At 44.1% G+C, this 19933-nt stretch overlaps 1 long non-coding RNA gene across 1 annotated transcript in view; it reads left to right on the plus strand.

Annotated features, from left to right (window-relative positions):
- The window catches only part of LOC123386647, a 34710-nt gene continuing 14777 nt past the window's right edge, over nucleotides 1–19933 (plus strand). Inside the window, exon 1 of the long non-coding RNA XR_006600866.1 lies at nucleotides 1–656. This is a non-coding gene — a long non-coding RNA (uncharacterized LOC123386647). The remainder of the gene's footprint in view (nucleotides 657–19933) is intronic.

A 19933-nucleotide genomic window follows, 5' to 3' on the forward strand; every position in this document is an offset into this window, starting at 1 on the left:
TTCAATCATGCTATTTGTTTTAAGGGGTTTAAATTTTTTGGGTGAATAATGAAACGTCTCACTTAGAGCTAACAATATTAACACGCTTCATCAGATTTTTTTACTGAAGTAGTGAGATAATTACAGAAATTATGACATTTAATTTCCTAGAAATAATTTAACCTTATAATTTGTGTGTTTTTTTCATTTCAGAATATCACTTCCATAAATACACACACATACCCACACACACACTAAATAATTTTTTTCCCTCCAGGACTCCCTGTCCTCTCAAGAGTTAATTTTCTGTACCTTATTTTAAAAATGGTCAAAACAGAGCTCCTGGCTTTGTCCTGCCAGCTCCTGAGTTGGAGAAGACATTTGTCAGCTTGCACTTGCTCTTGTGTCAGTCGAGGGTGAAGTCCAGCCCAGGGCTCCACGTGGATCCTCATGTGACCCAGGTGCCTCTTTTTAGGCTGGTTTTTGGAAAGAAGTTACAAGTGTTACTCAACCTATGTGCACATTTTATGGAGTTCTTTCTAAAAGATAAAGTTATAAATGTGACTTTGCCCGTCCTAAGGCAAGTTTACCGGATGACTTCTAGGACCCGTGAATGCGGAGAAGGGTGGTTCCAGAAAGATGGGCTGGCTGCAAGCGATGGCTGAAGGAGGATAAAGGTATGAGCTGGGGGCGAATGATCAGGGTTATTTCCTGCACACAAGACCCAGGATTTCAAATTGGGGCAGCAGAGGCTGAGAGCACAGACTTTAAATGAGGCAAAAATGAGTCCAAATCCTTCGCCAGCTCTGCCATGTTCCCACTGTGTGACCTTGACCATGCTATTTTTCTTCTCTCAGCCTTAATAATGTTATTTATTTTTGGACTGCTTTAAGGATTAAGTGAGCAAATGCATATAAAGCTCTTAGGCTGGCACTCGGTGCAAAAACTTGTCAATAATGAGAATTGTCACCACTACTCATTGAGACACGGGGGTCATCTCTCTCCCAAGACAGTGTTAGGCAAACTACAAGCCCACAGGCCAAATCCTGCCCGCTGTCTGATTTTGTACAGCCTGTGAGCATGGGATGGTTTTTACATTTAGAAATGGCTGAACAAAGATCAAAAGAAGAATGATGTTTTGTGACATGTGAAAATGATATGAAATTCAAATTTCAGTGTCCATAAATAAAATTCTGTCGGAATACAGCCACAGCAAATGTTTACATATTATCTACGGTTATTTTTGTGCTACAAAGGCAGACGTGCACAGTAGCAATAGTGACCAGATGGCCAGTAAAGCTGAAAATACTGACTCTGGCCCTTTACAGAAAGTTTGCCAGCCCCTCCCTTGGGGAGTTGGTGAACATGGAGCCTGTGAGGACTTTGGTCCTTGCTTAGGGTCAAGGAGGGTGCCGTTCTCTGTCCCTTTCCACACGTGTTGTCTCATTCTCGCTAATGGAACCATTTGCTCAGAGCTGTTCCCTGCAAAACCCAGAAGGATCGTCCTTGGCAATGGTGTGCTAGTAAATGCTCAAAACTGGCTTTACAGGAGAAAAAGGAGCCGTGATATGTACCATTGGCTGGTTTGGATGGTTTGAATAATCACACCACGGTTGACTTCAAGCCACCAACATGTCATCAGCTGGCTTGTAAAATTCTTAAGACTTTAATCACCCGTTCTCATGAGCCATGCCAGCCAGCAATAGCACAGCCTTGTCCTTGACCTCCACTACTACGCTGCAGCCTGGAGCTCCAGGGGGCCATGTCTTTACTGCACAGGGGGACCTTGATGACTGAGTAACAAAGAGAGGGCTTGACTTAGGTTTCTGTGAGGGGCTTATCCCAGAACACATGTTATTTAGAAATACTGACCATCTGTGAGAGATTTGGTACAGAGGAAAGCTGACCCACATATGAGGAAAGTACTGTGAGCAAAGTTGGTGAGTAATACAGTAAGATATTTGGTACATTTGATTGGATCAGAAGGTCCCAGGGATGCTACAAACCCTACAGATTCATCTAACTTTCTTTCCTCCCTGATGCTGGCTTTTTTCTGAGCATGACTGAAGGAGTGAGCCACAAGGATATCTCCAGAGACAGCTTCCAGCTGAGGGAAAAGAACAGGTGCAAACGTCCTGGGGTCATTGCCTCTTAATTCACTTCCTCCTTTGCTATTTCTGCGGGCCCTGACTCTTCAACTTGGTTTTTACTTTGGGGAAGTATTGGGTTGCTTACACATTGACTAGACTGGGAGCTCCTAGAGGCTAGAACTCTCTTACTTGTCTTTGTATCCCTAGTGTCTAGCACAATGCTAGTTATACAGTGAGTGTGCAATAAACAGGGCACATGATGCAGCACCTGATTAATCTAATTCCCTCTCTACACCTCCTCTCTATATTCTTTCCAGCAATTTGTTTAGGGGTTCTGAGAGAGAATCTTACCTCCATGAAGCAAGCACTTCCACAGTCCCACGGAATCCCTTTCCTCCTCTTTGGGCAGCCCATACCTTCCCCTTTCTGATAGTCTTATGTGTCAGGACTGAATTTTCCTCTTCACACATCCCAGGCACAGATTTGGAAGTTAAGACAGAGAAGCATAGCAAGGGTTATTAAACAAACGTTTGCCAACAGAGTGCACAGAGCTTTAGAAGAGGCTCGAGGCCCTGTGGCAATTTTCCACTTTCAGACCAAGTCAGAGGATGGAGGGTGGAAAGAGACAGACAGCAGCTGCCCCCGGCCCTGCCCCCACCATTTGACCAGTGGGTGAAACTAAAGAATAGCAACCGTGGCCAATGAAAGCTGTCTGGAGAGTTTTCACCTAGCCCTCATTCTCCTTCAACTGCCAATATGTCTCTCACCTATCTTTCTCTCTGCCCTCTGCCCAGCCACTCATCACTTTCTTGTGGTCACTGATTTGATACAGAGACAGGCAGTGTTGAACCCGCGTGATGTGGAGTCAGTCCCAGGCTGTTCCCCACGTGATCGGGGCTGTGCAGGGCCAGCTACAGTGAGAACTTATTTGGGGCAGGAAATACATGAACTCATAAAGAGTTATTTTTGCATTACTTGTTTTTCTGATTATAACTATACTCCAAAACATATTTGGATTGAAGCTTTAAAAAGCTTGATGCATAAAAGCCCGCAGGGTGTTCTGAGCACAGGATAATTTTAGTTCAGACCACCGATCATGCTAATAAGTGAGGGCACTTTCCACTTTAGGCTCTCATTCCTGCTCCGTTTGAACAGAAAGCAAACTTCAGATTTGCCTGTGGTTTGTGCGCTAGCTTACTTTGCTCAGAATACTCTGGAAGGCTTTGCTGGGTGAGGGAGGGTAGCTCTTGGTCAAAACAGGCAGACTAAACCAAATCAAAGATTTATTCGTGGGAGCCAGTTTCCAACTCTTGGCTTCCTCAGGGACCCTTGAATAAGGATCCACACAGGACCAGGAAATGGTTTTCTTCGTCCTCACTTTTCCTGTGTGTGTGTGTGTGTGTGTGTGTGTGTGTGTGTTTAGTGTTGCTACTAGAGAGGAAGGGATAAAGAATGACTATAGATTCATCCAAGTGTTACCTAAAATTCACCACGGTTCACTGTAAATACTATATTTCATCAATTCAAAGGTATACATTTTTTCACATTTTAGTATTTCTAATATCAAAATAAGCCCCATGATCTATAATATACCATAGTTTAATTGGTAGTAGTTAGTAATTTTCTTAGTCATACACAGAATTAATGATGTGTGTGACAATCAATGGTATCTTAGATTCAATGACATATGGGATCTGACTTGGATACTTTATCTGTACCTGTAGCTGTAAAGGCAGAGCTCACCTGTCAAAGTCCTCAAAGGTCATAAAATCAAGGTATTGCGCCATGAAAGCCCATTTCTGCCATCTCCAGTATTATTGGCTTAATGTTCTGCTGTGTCTCTCTATATTATATAGTTCACAGTTACTGAGTTCTTAACTGCAGTCAGGCAATATTCTAAGCACATTAGGGATCTAGTCTCACACTTTCGTGAAGTAGGTGTTACTATCCTGTTTTAACCAGGGTCCAGGCAGGAGAGAGAAACCATGCTAGTTATTTAAACATAGAAAAGAGGGGCGCCTGGGTGGCGCAGTCGGTTAAGCGTCCGACTTCAGCCAGGTCACGATCTCGCGGTCCGTGAGTTCGAGCCCCGCGTCGGGCTCTGGGCTGATGGCTCAGAGCCTGGAGCCTGTTTCCGATTCTGTGTCTCCCTCTCTCTCTGCCCCTCCCCCGTTCATGCTCTGTCTCTCTCTGTCCCAAAAATAAATAAACGTTGAAAAAAAAAATTTAAACATAGAAAAGTGAGGGGGGCAGCAGGGGGTGCCTGGGCGGCTCAGTCAGTTAGGCATCCGACTTCAGCTCAGGTCATGATCTCACCATTCATGAGTTCAAGCCCTGCATCGGGCTCTGTGCTGACAGCTTGGAGCCTGGAGCCTGCTTCAGATTCTGTGTCTCCCTCTCTCTCTCTGCCCCTCCCCTGCTGGCACTCTGTCTCTGTGTCTCTCAAAAATAAATAAACATTAAAAAAATAAATAAACATAGAAAATGGAACAGAAAGACTTGTTAACCAGGTATGAAGCTGATAACTAGTAACTAAAAGAGTAAGGAGAGAACTCTAAGGTATCCAGGAGGCAGTAGCTGTAGGAAGCAGGTACCACCCCTGCTGGGGGAGCAAAGGGAAGAGGCTGGAATCATTCAAACTTAGGAATGTGGAGGAGGCGAACTCAGACCCAAACCTTAGGCCCGTGCTGGCACGGGGGCTCCTGAGGGGGGCCCAGGGAAGCTGGGAGAACTGCAAACTGTATAAAAGAATTGCTGTGGCTGTGGTGAAGAAGCCTGGGGGAAAATGAAGCTCTCAGGAACAGGAAGCAGGAACAAGCCCTTTCCTCCTTCTCAGCCAGCTGGCAGAGCCGAAATGTAGTCGTAGCCCCAGCATTGCAGAGCAGAGTACAGAGGGCTGGTTTGCAGAGGAAAAAGAGCTAAGTGTCTGGAACCTGGCCTTACTTTTACATAGGAAGAAACTGAAACGCAGAAATATTACAAGTAGCGGGCATATTACTCCAAATCATGCAAATCTGAAGATACAAAGCCAGGATCTGAAACCAGATCCACCCGACTCCATACTCTCTACACTTAATAACTAGCCAGACTTCTTTCCTATCTGTGGTCTTCTGTGTGTTTCTTTGTCTCACTTTTTCATGTATTCAGACAACGGTTATTTCTTGAGTGTCTACTCTCTGTCAGGCACTGTGCTTGGCTCCAGGGAAACCAGCAGCAAATGAAACAGACACACTTGTCCTCAGGGAACTGACAATCTAGCTCTATTTCGGTGGGTAGTATTTTGTCTTCCTGTGGCTTGCTCTCTCCCTCTCTCTCTGACTTTGTCTTTTTGCCAGTGCCTCTAGTCTGCAAGGGTATATTCCTTTTTTTCCCATAATTTAATACCTGCTTTTCTCTGCCTTGCTGTCTCGATCTCTTTCTATATTTTTTTAGTTTGTCCTGGTCCCTTTTTCAACTAATATTACCTGCTTTTTCCTTCCTCATAGTTCTCTTCCTATTAGTGGCCAAGATGTAGACCCAAGTGTAAATTCTGTTTGTGTTTTCTCTTTTGACAATTTTCACGGGCTTTGTTATTAAAAATTTTTAAGCTGGGGCGCCTGAATGGCTCAGTCGGTTAAGCATCCAGCTCTTGGTTTTGGCCCAGCTCACGACCTCACGGTTTGTGGGTTCCAGCCCCACGTCGGGCTGAGGGCAGCTGGTTCCCCAGCGGAACCTGCCTGGGACCCTCTCTCTCTTCCTGTCTCTCTCTGTCCCTATCCTGCTCTGTCTTTCTCTCTCTCATAAACTTTTTGCAAACATTTAAAGATTTCTTACGTGAATGAATGAAATAGTGTACAGTTCTTTATCTTACAACGCAAACAAATGTAATTCAGAGGCTTTTGCTTTTTGGACTTTCATTTTCATATGTGGCTAGCTATCCAAGGGAATCAGTCATTAAGAGAATAATGCAATAGATCAAAGGAAGCGCAACATTTATAATACTTTTTACAAGCAGGACTTCCAAGCCACCAGTCATGCTAGCAAATTCCTTTATGTTTAAAGAGCGACCATGTGCGTAGTGGTTAAGGGTGGGGAACCAGACTGCCTGGAGTCTGGACCGTAGGTCTTCCATTTCTTAGCTGGGTAGCATCAGGCAAGTTACTCATCTTTCTATTCCTTGGTTTTCCTCATCTGAAAAATGGGGGCAATGATATTAGCACCTACCTCGGGGAGTTTTGGGGAGAGTGAAATGAAATCATACATAAAGGGAGTCAGAAGAGTATCCCTTTTGTAATAGATGTAATTAGCTGTCATTATTATTTACAACACAAATTATATCATGGAAATAAGGGCCCTTACTCCCGCAGTCCTCTTATTCTGTTTCTCAATATTCTAGACTACTGTTCTCCAGCAGGTTTTGAGTTATAAGCTCTCCTTTCTGTGGTTCTTCTCACATAAGTATGAGGAAATACATGATATCAAAAAACTACCAAGTCCGTCAGTTCATTCTGGTTGTACGTGACAGAAAACCAACTCAGCTCAGCTTCGCCACAGAGGGTTACATAACCGGGAGTGGAACTGGCAGCCATGAGCAGTTTCAGGCCTTCCAGTAAGATCATCGGGAGGCTTGCCCCGTGTTAGTCTCTCGTTGTGGTTTCTATTGGCTTCATCCCCTCCTACTGCAGTCAAGCTTTTGCCAGTGGGGCACTGATGTCCTCCGGCAGCCTATGCTTTTCATCTTCCCGGTTGCCCTGTGATGTCACACTCAAAAGCACTCCCCCCATGACATTCTATGAGTCTCTCAGGCTTAGGCCTCTCCCGGTAAATCCCTGCCGCCCTGGATAACTCTCTACCCCTGGGGATCGGGGCAGCCTTCTTCTTTTCTGTGTATCTGGAATACTAATCCCAGTGTCCTGGCCCAGATAACAAATGTCCCCATCACCATTTTTGTCTGGGCCTGGGTATCATCATATATATAGGACTCTTGGTGGCTCAGTATTCCCAAGTTGGCCGGTGTATTAGACCCTCGCTGTGACCTGACCACACAGCACAGATACTGAGCCTGCCTAAGGACGGCTTGCACTTTGCAGATGGCCCTGTGTGGCAGCACTGGACAGGAACAAAGTGACCGATTTGTAGGCCCTGGGGCATTTTTTGCCAGTGGGATTTTAGTGTCAGCAAACATCATATCCCATTCCTGCCCATGTCTTCCCTCTCTTCATATCTACCATTTTGTCCTTTTTCAGAAACTCTTTCTTCTAGTAAAGCAGATGCTGGATTTCTGGTGAACACATTTTCCAAAGATGTATTCTAATCTCTGAACCTCTTTACTCACTGAGTTAAGCGATATAAAAAGTTGTATTGGGGCACCTCAGTAGATGAAGCGTCCAACTCTTGATTTCAGCTCAGGTCATGGTTTCACGGTTTGTGAGATCGAGCCCAGGGTCGGGCTCTGTGCCGACAGTGCAGAGCCTGCTTGGGATTACTCTGCCCCTCCCCTGCTTGCTCTCGCACTCTCTCTCCCTCTTAAAATAAGTGAAAGCTTACCGAAGCAATACATTTACAAAATTGCATGAAATGCCCCAATTTTCTAAAATCGTATGGAGACTTGCAATGTGCTTACACAGTTTCCATTGTTTATTTTGAAAAGTAGTTATTAAAGGGCAAGCGTTAGACTATATAAGTATCTAGTTACACAGCTCTTAGTTTTCAAAAGTACCTGAAGAACAGGCCACCACGGTGCTTCTAATCCTAAGAACTGCTTGGACGTGGGGGGCATGTGACGATCTCCCGTTCTCTATCCTCACGTCTTCGCTGACACAGCCTGATCCCAAGGCCTGAGCTACGGCCCAGCGGTTCCCTCACCACAGTGCACAGAGCTCTGGCAAAGGAGAGAGGCTGGATTCCTCGGAGTGGGGCCCAGCCCTGAGAAACTGGGCGGAACTCAAGGAGCTTGTCAAGCACCCCCCTCCCCTATTTCCTGGGGCTCTGAGAGCGGTGGGGGCCTGGTGTGAACTAGCCAGCAGGAGTGCTGGGCTGGGGGCATCTCTGGAAGGCTGCAAGCCTTGGACACCAGAGGCAGGGAGTTCTGCAAAGGCCTCTGGCTGAAGGAATGGGAACTGGGTGGCCAGGACAGCTGCTTCTGAGCTCTGAAAAGTTACGCCTTGCCAAGGATCATGCTGTGCTGCACTGGAAATGCGGGCGGAGGCTCCCATGAGGCCCTCTGGGAAGCTGTTTGGATCAACTGCTCTGCGGCCATGTGTTGATGCTTCTGTGTCCATTACTCCAGCGACGCCCTGGAGGTTTTTTTTTTTTTTTTTTTTTCCTGTCAAGGCGGAGACTGACAAAGGCTGCTTGTCCCCAGGATGTTACCCCTTCAGGAAGTCCGGGAGGCTGGGAGCTAGTGGCGTAAGAGGAGGATGGAGGGGTAGAAGGCCCTGTTTTCTGACCTAACTCTGCCACGCAGGCTGGTGCAGTGTTTATGCAGCGAGTGTGTGTTGGGGGAGGGGAAGGAGAATGCCTGCCCGTCTTGTCCCCTCTCAGGAGGTGGCAAAGGTGCCTGAGGAAAGTCGTGTTTCCTTTCTGACCAAACTTGGTCTAGGGCCACGAAAGTAATTCATTTTGGGGATCATTTTGGAAAGGAGAAATACAGAATGTTCTCATTTATCTCCTTTAAAATTAAAAGCAGGGACCATATGAGTGTCCAGGAAAAACAACGATTAATAAAAAACACATATAGCAGTTCCCCATCTATTAAACTTTGGACAGGGATGATATGTCAAAAAAAAAAAAAAGATTTAAATGTTCTATTTAAATGTCAATGTTCAATTGTTCAATTAAATGTTTGATCTAAATGTTCTATGTTGGTTCAGTTTAAATGTTCTATGTTTGTTAACATAAACAAATGTTAAATGTTCTTTTAAAAACAATTAAAAGTTCTTTTAACTTTCACACGCAGATTTTTCTCTGCCTGGTGAATCTGAGCATGGGGAGTACCCTGGAGTACTTGAATCATCTTTTGGTGAATCGACATTGTCCTTATTGATATCAGTTACAGGAAGTATCTCCAGACTCACACTTTTCCTAATTTTCTTTCCCTCATCTCTGTTGGTCTTTCACTTATTGCTGCCATGAATGTTCTCTCTTCTAGAAGCAGACTACATTCCCTCTTCTGTTTTTGTTTTTGTTTGTTTCAGTTTTTTTTTTCCCCTACTGTAGGTAGGAAACTAGATGAGCTTATTAGAATTCTATCTAAAATTAAGGGCTAAGCAGGATGGATTGCTCAGACCCTGACTTTTAGATACGACAGAGATGCCTATAAACACACATGGATATGTTTGGGTTTTTTGTTTTGTTTTGTTTTTAATTTTTTTTAATGTTTATTTATTTTTGAGACAGAGAGAGACAGAGCATGAATGGGGGAGGGGCAGAGAGAGAGGGAGACCCAGAATCGGAAACAGGCTCCAGGCTCTGAGCCATCAGCCCAGAGCCCGATGCGGGGCTCGAACTCACAAACCGTGAGATCATGACCTGAGCTGAAGTCAGACGTTCAACCGACTGAGCCACCCAGGTGCCCCTGGGTTGTTTTTTTTTTTTTAAGCTTATGTATTTATTTTGAAAGAGAGAGAGCACGCACACAAGTGGGGAGAGGGCAGAGGGAGAGAATCCCAAGCAGGCTCCGTGCTGCCAGAGGAGAGCTTGACACGGGACTCGAAGCTGTGAACTGTGAGATCATGACCTGAGCTGAAACCAAGAGTTAGACGCTTAACTGACTGAGCCACCCAGGTGTCCCTGGATATGCTCTTTTGAAAAAATGCAATTTAGATTCACTCATTACATGTTTATGGACCTCTTTCTGTGTGCCAAAAACTAGGTTAGACACTAGAGGTCAAAAGAAATATCTTTGACCCAGTATCTTTCCTTGAGATCCATTTAGTTCACAGGGGAGACAGAGATTGGTGACTGCCCCTGACAAAATAATCAGATGTCATAAGCAAGTGCCAAACTACTTGACTATCAAGGAGGGGCCTTGACAGCCAGATCTGAGCATCTGGGGAGGGCCTCACGTAGGACTCCTCCTCAGATTGAGTCTCAAAAGATTATAGGGCCTAAAGGCCTTCCCTGTTTTCCCTCCCCTACTGCAGCAATTTAATTTAAAAATTTATAATGGGGTTTTCTCCCTTTTGCCCCTAAATTAGCTGAAGGCTGTAGGTCTTAAATTAAAAGTAAGCTAATGCATTTTTAATATATCTTGGCAGTTGAGTTTAGACACAAATGCCACATTTAAAACCTAAGAGTATAATTGGCATTTAATGAGGCAGAATGAACTCATGGCCCTTATAGAGAATGGTTAATGATTAAGGGGCAGGGTGATCATACTGAAGAAACCCACCAAATCCTTAAAAATGACATTGTCAAATGTCAATTCCTTCTTCCTCCAGGCTGGTTGTTCCAATTCTTTCCCTGACTCAGTGATCCACTCAATATGCATGCAATTATGTTCAGTTAAAAACAAAACAAAATAAATTGAAATCAATGTAGTCATACCATGCTCTCATTCTTAAATTGCCAAAAGATAACAATGGCATATTCATAGAAGAAGAATTACAAGTCATCTCTGGCTATATTAGAAGTAATCAGTACTACTAATAATGAAAGAGATGGTTCTCCTAAGAACAAGGGTATTTTCTTTAGCAATCATAAAGGCTATGATAAATTTGGGAAGTTCAATGTTGATTTAATACTATTATCTAAAACACATGCTGTGTTTAATTTTTTTTATTTTTTTATTCTGAGACAGAGATCATGAGCAGGGGGGTGAGGCAGAGAGTGAGGGAGAGAGAGAATCCCAACCAGGCCCTGCACTGTCAGCACAGAGCCCAGTGTAGGGCTCAAACCCATGAACCATGAGATCATGACCTGAGCGGAAAACAAGAATCAGATGCTTACCCGACTGAGCCACCCAGGCGCCCCCTGTATTTACTTTTGCCAGTTATCCCAGTAACACTTTTAGAACATCCTTTCCCTTCTAACCCAGGATAATGCATTACATTTAGTTGTCATGTGTCTTTAGCCTCCCTTTATTTGGAATACCTCCTCAGTTTTTGTCTTTCATGACATTGATATTTTTGAAGAGTATATTTCAATTGTTTTGAAGGATGTCTCTCAATTTGGTTTGTTTTCTTTTGATCAGATTCAAGTTCTTACTTTTGGCAGGAAAGGGTTTTATGTATTTTTCTGAAGATGAAAATCTGTGTCATTTCTCTTTGCCCAACACTGTGGGTTCTGGAGCCCCACGAGACTTGGTTTGAAATCCTGCCTCTGCCATTTCTTGCCTGTGTCATCCTGGGAAGGTTACTTACCTCAGCCCAACACCCATATTCCCCTGGTGAAAAGGGTATAAAGGATACCTATGTCTAAAGGTTATGGTAAAGATTAAGAGATTTAATGAATTCAAAGAACCTGCAACATTGTTTAATCCCTAGAAAATGCTTCATAATTTTTATTTTAAATATCAAATGACCATGCAGTAGACTACTATTGCAAAAATTGAGCAGTTTTGAAAGAATTTTTTTGGCAATGGTAACGTTTGGAGGTAACGAAGTCACCTAATATGGGAGAGAGTCACGATACCACGAGCTAATCCTTTCCTGAGATCCTCCTGTATATCTCACTATTCAGATCCCTGGCACTCTTCCCAGTACACAATTTCAAGCTGATATGCACAGGGTCCTAGTGAAGATGTTGACAGATTCCAGATAGGCAGAGAGTGGCTGAATGAGGTGACCTTGTTATTCAAAAGGAATGGAGGTAATTGGGAATATTCTGGCACAGTACTTGAATGTGTGCAACTTTGCTTTTAATTGATAATGCATGAGGCCTTGACGGAATTTTCTGAAATAAGAAGAAGAAGAATAAAAATAGACATAATGAGGAAAGGTATATAAGTAGTTATAAAAAACAGAAAAACTATTTTCAAAAAAAAATACATCATTCACCACCCATTTTAACTAAACATGCCTATGCCCTCTGTGCCAGAAATTCCACTTCTAAGAGATACAAGAAGTCAGAATTAAGCCAGATGTCTATCAGTGTATGAATGGGCAAGTAAACTGAAGTTTATCCAAAAATAAATATCGTAACGTCATTAAAATGTTCACTAGAAAAGCTTTTTGCAAAAAATATCCACAGTATGAATGCACTCATGTAAACTTTAACATAACCAACTCCATACATGTTTATTGGGCCACCTAAATGGAGTGAGAGAATTAAAAATATAAACAGAGGGAGACACAGTAACTTGAGAAGAATAGTGACCTCTGGAAAAAAGTCAGGAGAACCGAATTAGGGAGAAGTTTAAAGGACTTACGACTCGATATGCAGTCTTTATTTCCCTATTTAAAAAAATAAAAAAGAAATGAAGTAAATAGGCCAGCGTGCTTAACAATCGCTGAATCCAGGTGGTCTGAATATATTTTCTATTTTGGCTCTTTACTGCTCAAAACCCTTCATAATAAAATAGAAAACTTGGGGGGGGGGGGAACCCTTTGTATTCAAATATGACTGTTCTCCTCCCAATATCAGGGTCTTGGAACGTGGCCATATAGTTCACTCAGCTGAGCTGTTACTGCAATGTGGGAAGCACTGCTATTTATATGAATCTGGCTTTTGGGGTGGGTTTATTTATGCCTGGATCATCTCTTCTCACTCATTGGATGTAACCCTTCAAAATCAGGAAGCAGAATTATTTTGCACACAGTGGACTGGCTCCTTCAGAGCAGGTCCCCTTTTTGTTTCCAGAACTAGCAGTATCTTGCTCGCAGTCGGAGTTCCATGAAGATTTGTTGGATGAATGAGTTCGAGCCAACTTTGCCTGAGCTCGGCTACTGCAGGCTCATGCGGAGCGCTGCCCTCATGGAGTTTACAAACCGGTACGGAGATAGACACAGGGACCTCAGTGGACTGGACAAAAGAATGACCTAGAACAGCCAGTGCAGAGCCCACGTTGTTAATTTTGACCAGGATGGCAGGAGAAGGGGATACAGTGATTAAATTTCCCACATGTCGGTGTGGGTTGGTGTCTCTTTGCGGTGAGAGATTACTTGCCCTGGAGACTTGGTTAGAATATGAATCTCTCACCTGGAGAGAATAACAAACACATCAAGCCATCATCCTCCCATCAGCAGGTTGACTTTGTCAGACTGGCCCCAATTCTTAGGTAGACCAAGAAAATTCAGACTAGTAGTGCCAAGGACTGGCTTCTGAGGCACGGGTAAAGTCTGGATATTTGAACGGAAGCCGGGAAGAATGGTTAGGCGGCATGTTTGGGGAGGTCCTGACCACTGAAAGGCAGTTTGAGGCCACCAAGTACGAACCATGAGAGGGAGGAATAAGGTAGATGAGAGCAGGAAGGTGGGACAAAGCCCCAGGTGTGGGGCACAGCGTGGGGAAGACAAGCATTGGCTGGTTTGCCCATCAGAGCCTACACGACATGATCCTACACAAAGGCCTCGACAGTGTAGAGGGTACACTCTTAGGAAGTGCCCACACCCTGCTTGGAAAAGACGCCAGTGGTAGCAGTGACAGTGCCGCCCCAGTAAGCTTCTTGGTTTCTGCATTACTCCCGGTGATAGAGACAGCTGTCCCCCAGTTGGCCTTGGGAACTCTCTGTGCTGTCCAGTGATTGGGCTCAGAATTTACAATCCAAACGTGCCTCCAGTTCACAGTTCTCTCTGACATGCCTTGCTTTACAGCTGTCTTGTCCACGTGGTGGGTAAAAACAGCTTCACCGAGTACGAGCTGGAGGGAACTCATCGTCCCGCTCACCCTTCGTAGAACACCTCACACACACTTTGAGTCCTTCCTTCCCCTCTTTTAACTTCTTCTTGGAGAGTTGTGTCACCTTCTCAAGGAAGTCTTTGCCATGTTCCCTTCATTCTTCCTGCAGTCAGGTAGGAGGACCCCAGCAGGGGCTCCCACGACACCTCTGGTATTGCTATCCTTCCACTTACAACGCTGTATAGTATTTATCTGTTTGTGTGTCTGCTTGTCCAGTCCCCTGAGAGCAGGAGGACCCTCCCTTAGTCAAGCTTCATCCATGCCGCATGTAGTACATGGTACAATGCTTCTAAATTAGTTCAGTGGAATCAAGCTGATAATAAGCTGGAGACTCCTGCCCTCTAATTGCTACAATCTGCCCACTGATTTTCCTTTCTCTCTTTGTTTCATTTTGTTGTGTTAGCTACATAAGCAATACTTGTAAATGTTCTTGTAGAAATCCAAGAAAAAGTACATAGAGTAAAAGGCACAAGTCTACATGCATTTCCCCTACTCCATTCCCTACCCCCATTCTCCTCCCCAAAGGCTGCCACTGTTATCATCTGGGTTTGTGGTTCCTGCGGAGTTTTCTATGCGTTACAAATGTATACACGCATGAAGAAATATGACATTTTATTCGTGAGGCTGCGTGTTTGGTTTTCTCACATAATGATGATGTAGGTGGTCCAGGTCTGTGTGTATGACCTACTGAATCCTTTTTTAACTGTTACAGAGCAATCCAAAGAGATTAGGTAAAGGGCTAGGATTGGTTTAAATAAGAAGGAACATATCAAAAGATATTAGCCATTCACAGAATTTGTGGGAGGGAGGGAGAAAGAGAGCCTGAAGCCATGCATCCAGGAATGCCCAACCACACACGTGTGTGAGTGTTTTCAGGGTGGGGAGGACTTCTGTAGAGAAGATTCTATTACCACCACTTTCCAGTCTCCGTGGTAACTCAGGGCCAGACTTCCAGAGCTCCTCCAATGCCACAGTGAAAGATCCAGATGCCTCTACCCCATATTTGCTAGAAAATTGCTCCCCCAACCCCCAAGGAACCTCCTCCTCTGCCACCATAACAGTCACACTTTTAAAAATGTTTATTTAGGGGCGCCTGGGTGGCGCAGTCGGTTAAGCGTCCGATTTCAGCCAGGTCACGATCTCGCGGTCCATGAGTTCGAGCCCCGCGTCGGGCTCTGGGCTGATGGCTCAGAGCCTGGAGCCTGTTTCCGATTCTGTGTCTCCCTCTCTCTCTGCCCCTCCCCCGTTCATGCTCTGTCTCTCTCTGTCCCAAAAATAAGTAAACGTTGAAAAAAAAAAATGTTTATTTATTTTGAGAGAGAGAGAGAGTGTGAGTGGGGAAGAAGGGCAGAGAGAAGGAGAGAATCCCAAGCAGGCTCCACACTCAGTGCAGAGACCGCCACAGGGCTCAATCTCAGCACTGTGAGGTCATGACCTGACCTGAAGACAAGAGTTGGTTGCTTAACTGACTGAGCCACCCAGGCACCCCTTCATGGTCACATTTCTATCCTTAAGGAGACTGAGGAATAGAGTGATATTTAAGAGAAGATCACATCTTGGCTTGCCAAAACGAGTCAAGAAACTATAGTGGTTTGTGTTAGCAGTAAAGAGTTAACCCCTAAATGGAAAAATTAGATCTCATGCACAGTAGCAACAAAACCCATTAAATATGTAGGAACAAACTATGTCATTTAATTAGGATCCTGGCTTCTGGTGTCCAGGTCCCATATGGAAGCAGAGTGGGTTAGCCAATAACCATTCAGTTCATCCTCCTTTGCTATCATGCCAGGGAAGGCGACATAATTTCACTTTAGCACCTCTCATAGGTACTAAAACTTGTTGACAGAATCATAATTAAAATGACAGGTGTTCTCTGGAATTAATTAAATGCTCACTTTTATGGAGGATATACTATGACATAGAGCCTATTTCACCATCTAACTACTCACGCTGAGTATCCCTCTACTAACCTCGACCCCATTTAATTTTTTTTAGACTTTTTTTTTTTTGAGAGAGAGAGAGAGCGAGCGTGCATGTGCATGTACACACGTGAGCAGGGGAAGGTCAGAGGGAGACAGAGAATCCCAAGTAGGTCCATGCCCAGCTTAGAGCCTGAGGAGGGAGTCAATCCCACAACTGTGAGATCACGACATGAGCCGAAATCAAGAGTTGGGTGCTCAACCAACGGAGCCACCCAGGCACCCCACCTCCACCCCATTTAAACACACACGCACACACACACACACACACACACAGGCAGAGAGAGACTGGCATATGGCTCTTTCAGTATGACAGCATGAATAAAAGCTCAATTTTAAGAAGCATTTAAATAATTTCCTATTATCATATTATATCTATAGAGATCATGTATTTTTAAATTTTTAAAAATGTTTTATTTATTTTAGAGAGAGAGAGAGAGAGAACGAGTGCATGAGTGGGGGAGGGCAGAAAAAGAGGGGGACACAGAATCTGAAGCAGGCTCCAGGCTCCGAGCTGTTGGCACAGAGCCCGATGCTGGGCTCCAACTCACAAACTGCGAGATCATGACCTGAGCTGAAGTCGGATGCTTAACTGACTGAGCCACCCAGGTGCCCCTTAAAACCAACATTTAAAGGACAAGTGTTAATATATATATTTATTTTGGTTTTCTTTTCTTTCTTTTTTTAATGTTTTATTTATTTTTGAGAGAGAGAGAGAGAGCGGGGAAGGGGCAGAAAGAGGGAGACAGAATTGGAAGCAGGCTTCTGACTCCGAGCTGTCAGCACAGAGCCCACTGCAGGGCTCGAACTCACAAACCGTGAGACCATGACCTGAGCTGAAGTCAGATGCTTAACCGACTGAGCCACCCAGGTGCCCCTACAGTGACCATATTTTCTGAATCCTGCCTCAAATGCATGCTTTCAGAAAAAAAATTTTGAGGATTTTTCTCTTGGTCTTCCTCCCCCATAGCCCCGAGTTCAGTAATTTGGTAACAATTATCTGTATTGAGAGTATTTTGCTGTGATATACATAACCTTTGAGTTATGTTCACTTGAACAACATATGTTCCAAGTTAGATGTGGACCTAGGACAACTCCTTTGGCATCTCTCACTCTCTTGGAGATTAAAAAAAGTATGCAAACCAAGCAAAAAGGAGAGTTGAGTGAGGTAATATAGAAGAACATGTTTTGGGGAACAGTGAACTAAGCTGTCTGCGTGCAAAATTTCTCTTTGGGCTGCACTCCTGGAGGTCTGGAGAACAGTTTTGTTGTTATTGTATCTGGTGGTCTCTCCCACTGACCAGCCCAGAGCCTGGTGCAGAAGCAAAGCTGAATAACAGCACCCACAGTGGCAGTGACAGACGTTTGTGACGCTGGGCTAGGCGTATGCGCTATCTCACTTTAAGCCTCAAAAATTCTTTAGTGTAGATATTATAACCTGCACTTTATGGATTTTAAATGATTTCTTTATTACATTAAAATTCTTCTTTTAAGTTTATTTGTTTTGAGAGAGACAGAGACAATGTGAGTGGGGGAGAGGCAGAGAGAGAGAGAGAGAGATCCCAAGCAGACTCTGCACAGTTAACCTGAAGCCCGATGTGGGGCTTGAACCCATGAAACCCATGAAACCGTGAGGTCATGACCTGAGCAAAAACCAAGAGTCAGATGCTTAATGGACTGAGCCACCCAGGCACCCCTATTAAATTAAAATTCTAAACACACAGGGAACCTCTCCCTATGAACTCCTACAAAGAGAGTCTCTTTCTACTGATACCTGAAATTACACAATTAGAGATTGCTTTGGTTGACGTGAAGCTTTGTTGCCTCTTAAAATGCAAACACTTTGGGAGAGGGATAGACTGTGCCTCTTCAGGGCCAGCTGGCTTGTCAGATCTTCTGGGAGCCAGGCTTGGTAAGGACAGAGACAGTGAAAGACTAAAGAGCCTCTCACAGTGGGGAAGAGAGATTGCCTCTGAGGAATTTGGGGGGATTGATGAAGAAAGAAACAGAATTTTCTCAGAGCTCATCAGTCAAATAACCAAGCCCACTGGCAGAAACAAAACGGGAGAGTGGGAAGGGGGCCTGGAAAACAGGCTGGGCTGGGCAGAGGCTGGATGTTGAGATGCCCTATGGAATAGAGACAAGAACCAAAGACACAAGGACAGAGGCACACGGAGAGCTAATAGTGCAAGCCTATAAACACACTGTATGCATACAACTGCACATGCGTCTCTGAGACACAGGCCCAGCAGAGCAACCCATCCGTCTATAGCTCAGAGGCCTCATTCCCTCAACTTGGTAAGGACTTAGGCCTTCATTTCCTGCTCACAGAAAAATATTTTCCTCTCCTCCCCTTTGTACTACCTTTCCATCATCTGTCCCTTAGCCAGCCGCAAAACAGGTTGGAGGTGGTAAGTCAAGTCTTATGTAGGAGTCGTATTTACACATGCACTAGGCCACCCGTAGGCCACTGATCTGCCTAATGAGGGAAGCACAGTTAAAACAAGTTCCCACATGAGTAAGAGACACACAGGCTTGCCTTGCTCAACCCATTACTCAAGAGGTCGGTTGCATGGGAGGAGTTTGTCTTTGACCCAAGCTTCCCAAGTGAAAGGCCTCCTTTTCCTGTTAAGCTTACACATTCGATCTGAAGGTGCCTCTGTCATATCTGAAACAAGGCAATGTTCATCATACACTTCAAACTGAGATGACTAGATCATGGGCATTAATTTTAAAAAATAAAATAAAATCTAGAACTTTCTCATGAAGCACACGATCTCACTGTTCCTTTTTATGATAGTAAAAAGCATTAATTTAACAAATTAAGTTGTTATTATTATATTTTTATTATATTATATATTATATTACTACAATTATATTATAAATAGTTATTTAACAAATATTAAAATGAGTTTGGTAAAAGAATTACAATATGCCATACTGTTAAAAATCTCATTTGGGAATTTTTCATTTTTTCTTATCCAGAGAGCCTCTCCAAGAAGCCAGCACAATACTTTGGCTGGCTTCACTGTCCACTTTAAAATTAGGAAAGTGGAGAGATTGTCCATTTGTTTGTTTACTATTGTCATCACAGTGTTTTTAACATTTCTTCTTTTTTCAAGTTCTACAATTATTTTATTATTTTTCTTTTTCCACCTACAGCTGTCCCAGGCCATTTTCACATCCTACCTAGTCCAGGTGTGTTCTTGGTTGTTAACTAGAATATATGTATTTAACTAGCGTTTTTTTAAGTTTATTTATTTATTTTGAGAGAGAGAGAGAGAGAGCGAGCATGAGCAGGGGAAGGGCAGAGAGAGCGCGAGAGAGAATCCCAAGCAGGCTCTGCACTGTCCGGGTAAGCCCAGTGCAGGACTTGAACTCATGAACGGTGAGATCGTGACCTGAGCCTAAATCAAGAGTCAGAAGCTCAACTGACCCACCCAGATGCCCCCTAACTGACTTTTTAATACTTCTCCCAATCTTTTTGGAGAAATTCCGGGGTCCTTGTGCATTTGCTCCATTCACAGTCTGGAGTTCTCATTCTCTGTCCCCTCCTTCCTTCTTGCAGCCCTGCTGGCCCCCTCCTCTAGAGCCTGGAGCCGAAGGGTTGATGAGAACATTACTGAACTGTGATTTTAGTGTTTGCTGTGCCAGTTGAATAATTTCACAATGCTCAAAAACAGAAGTTCCGTCCCGTATTTTGAAGCCATTACATCACTCTTGTAGGAGAAGCAAGCTGAATAAGTTAATTAACAATGGCTGTTGCTGAACCGAGTATGAGTACAAACATCCTCTCTGGAAGGCAGTTCAGGGCACCCAGGGAGGACTGGGAGAGGGAGTTGGGACCCCGGATGCCTATGGAGTGAGGACGGAGGGTGAGAGAGGGTGAGGACCGGTTTCCTATCTCAGAAAGATTTGCGGGAGTATTATAAAGCTAAATACCTATTTGTATAATTAGCTGCTGAGGACATAGCTAGACTAGGTGGGTTGGTTGAAAATGGACTGGGGCAGCCTCGGTGGGAGAAGGTAAGAAAATAATATTTGAAGGTCTTAAAAGAAGGAGACATT

This window comes from Felis catus, chromosome B4 (genome assembly GCF_018350175.1).
Source record: "Felis catus isolate Fca126 chromosome B4, F.catus_Fca126_mat1.0, whole genome shotgun sequence".
NCBI lineage: Eukaryota > Metazoa > Chordata > Mammalia > Carnivora > Felidae > Felis > Felis catus.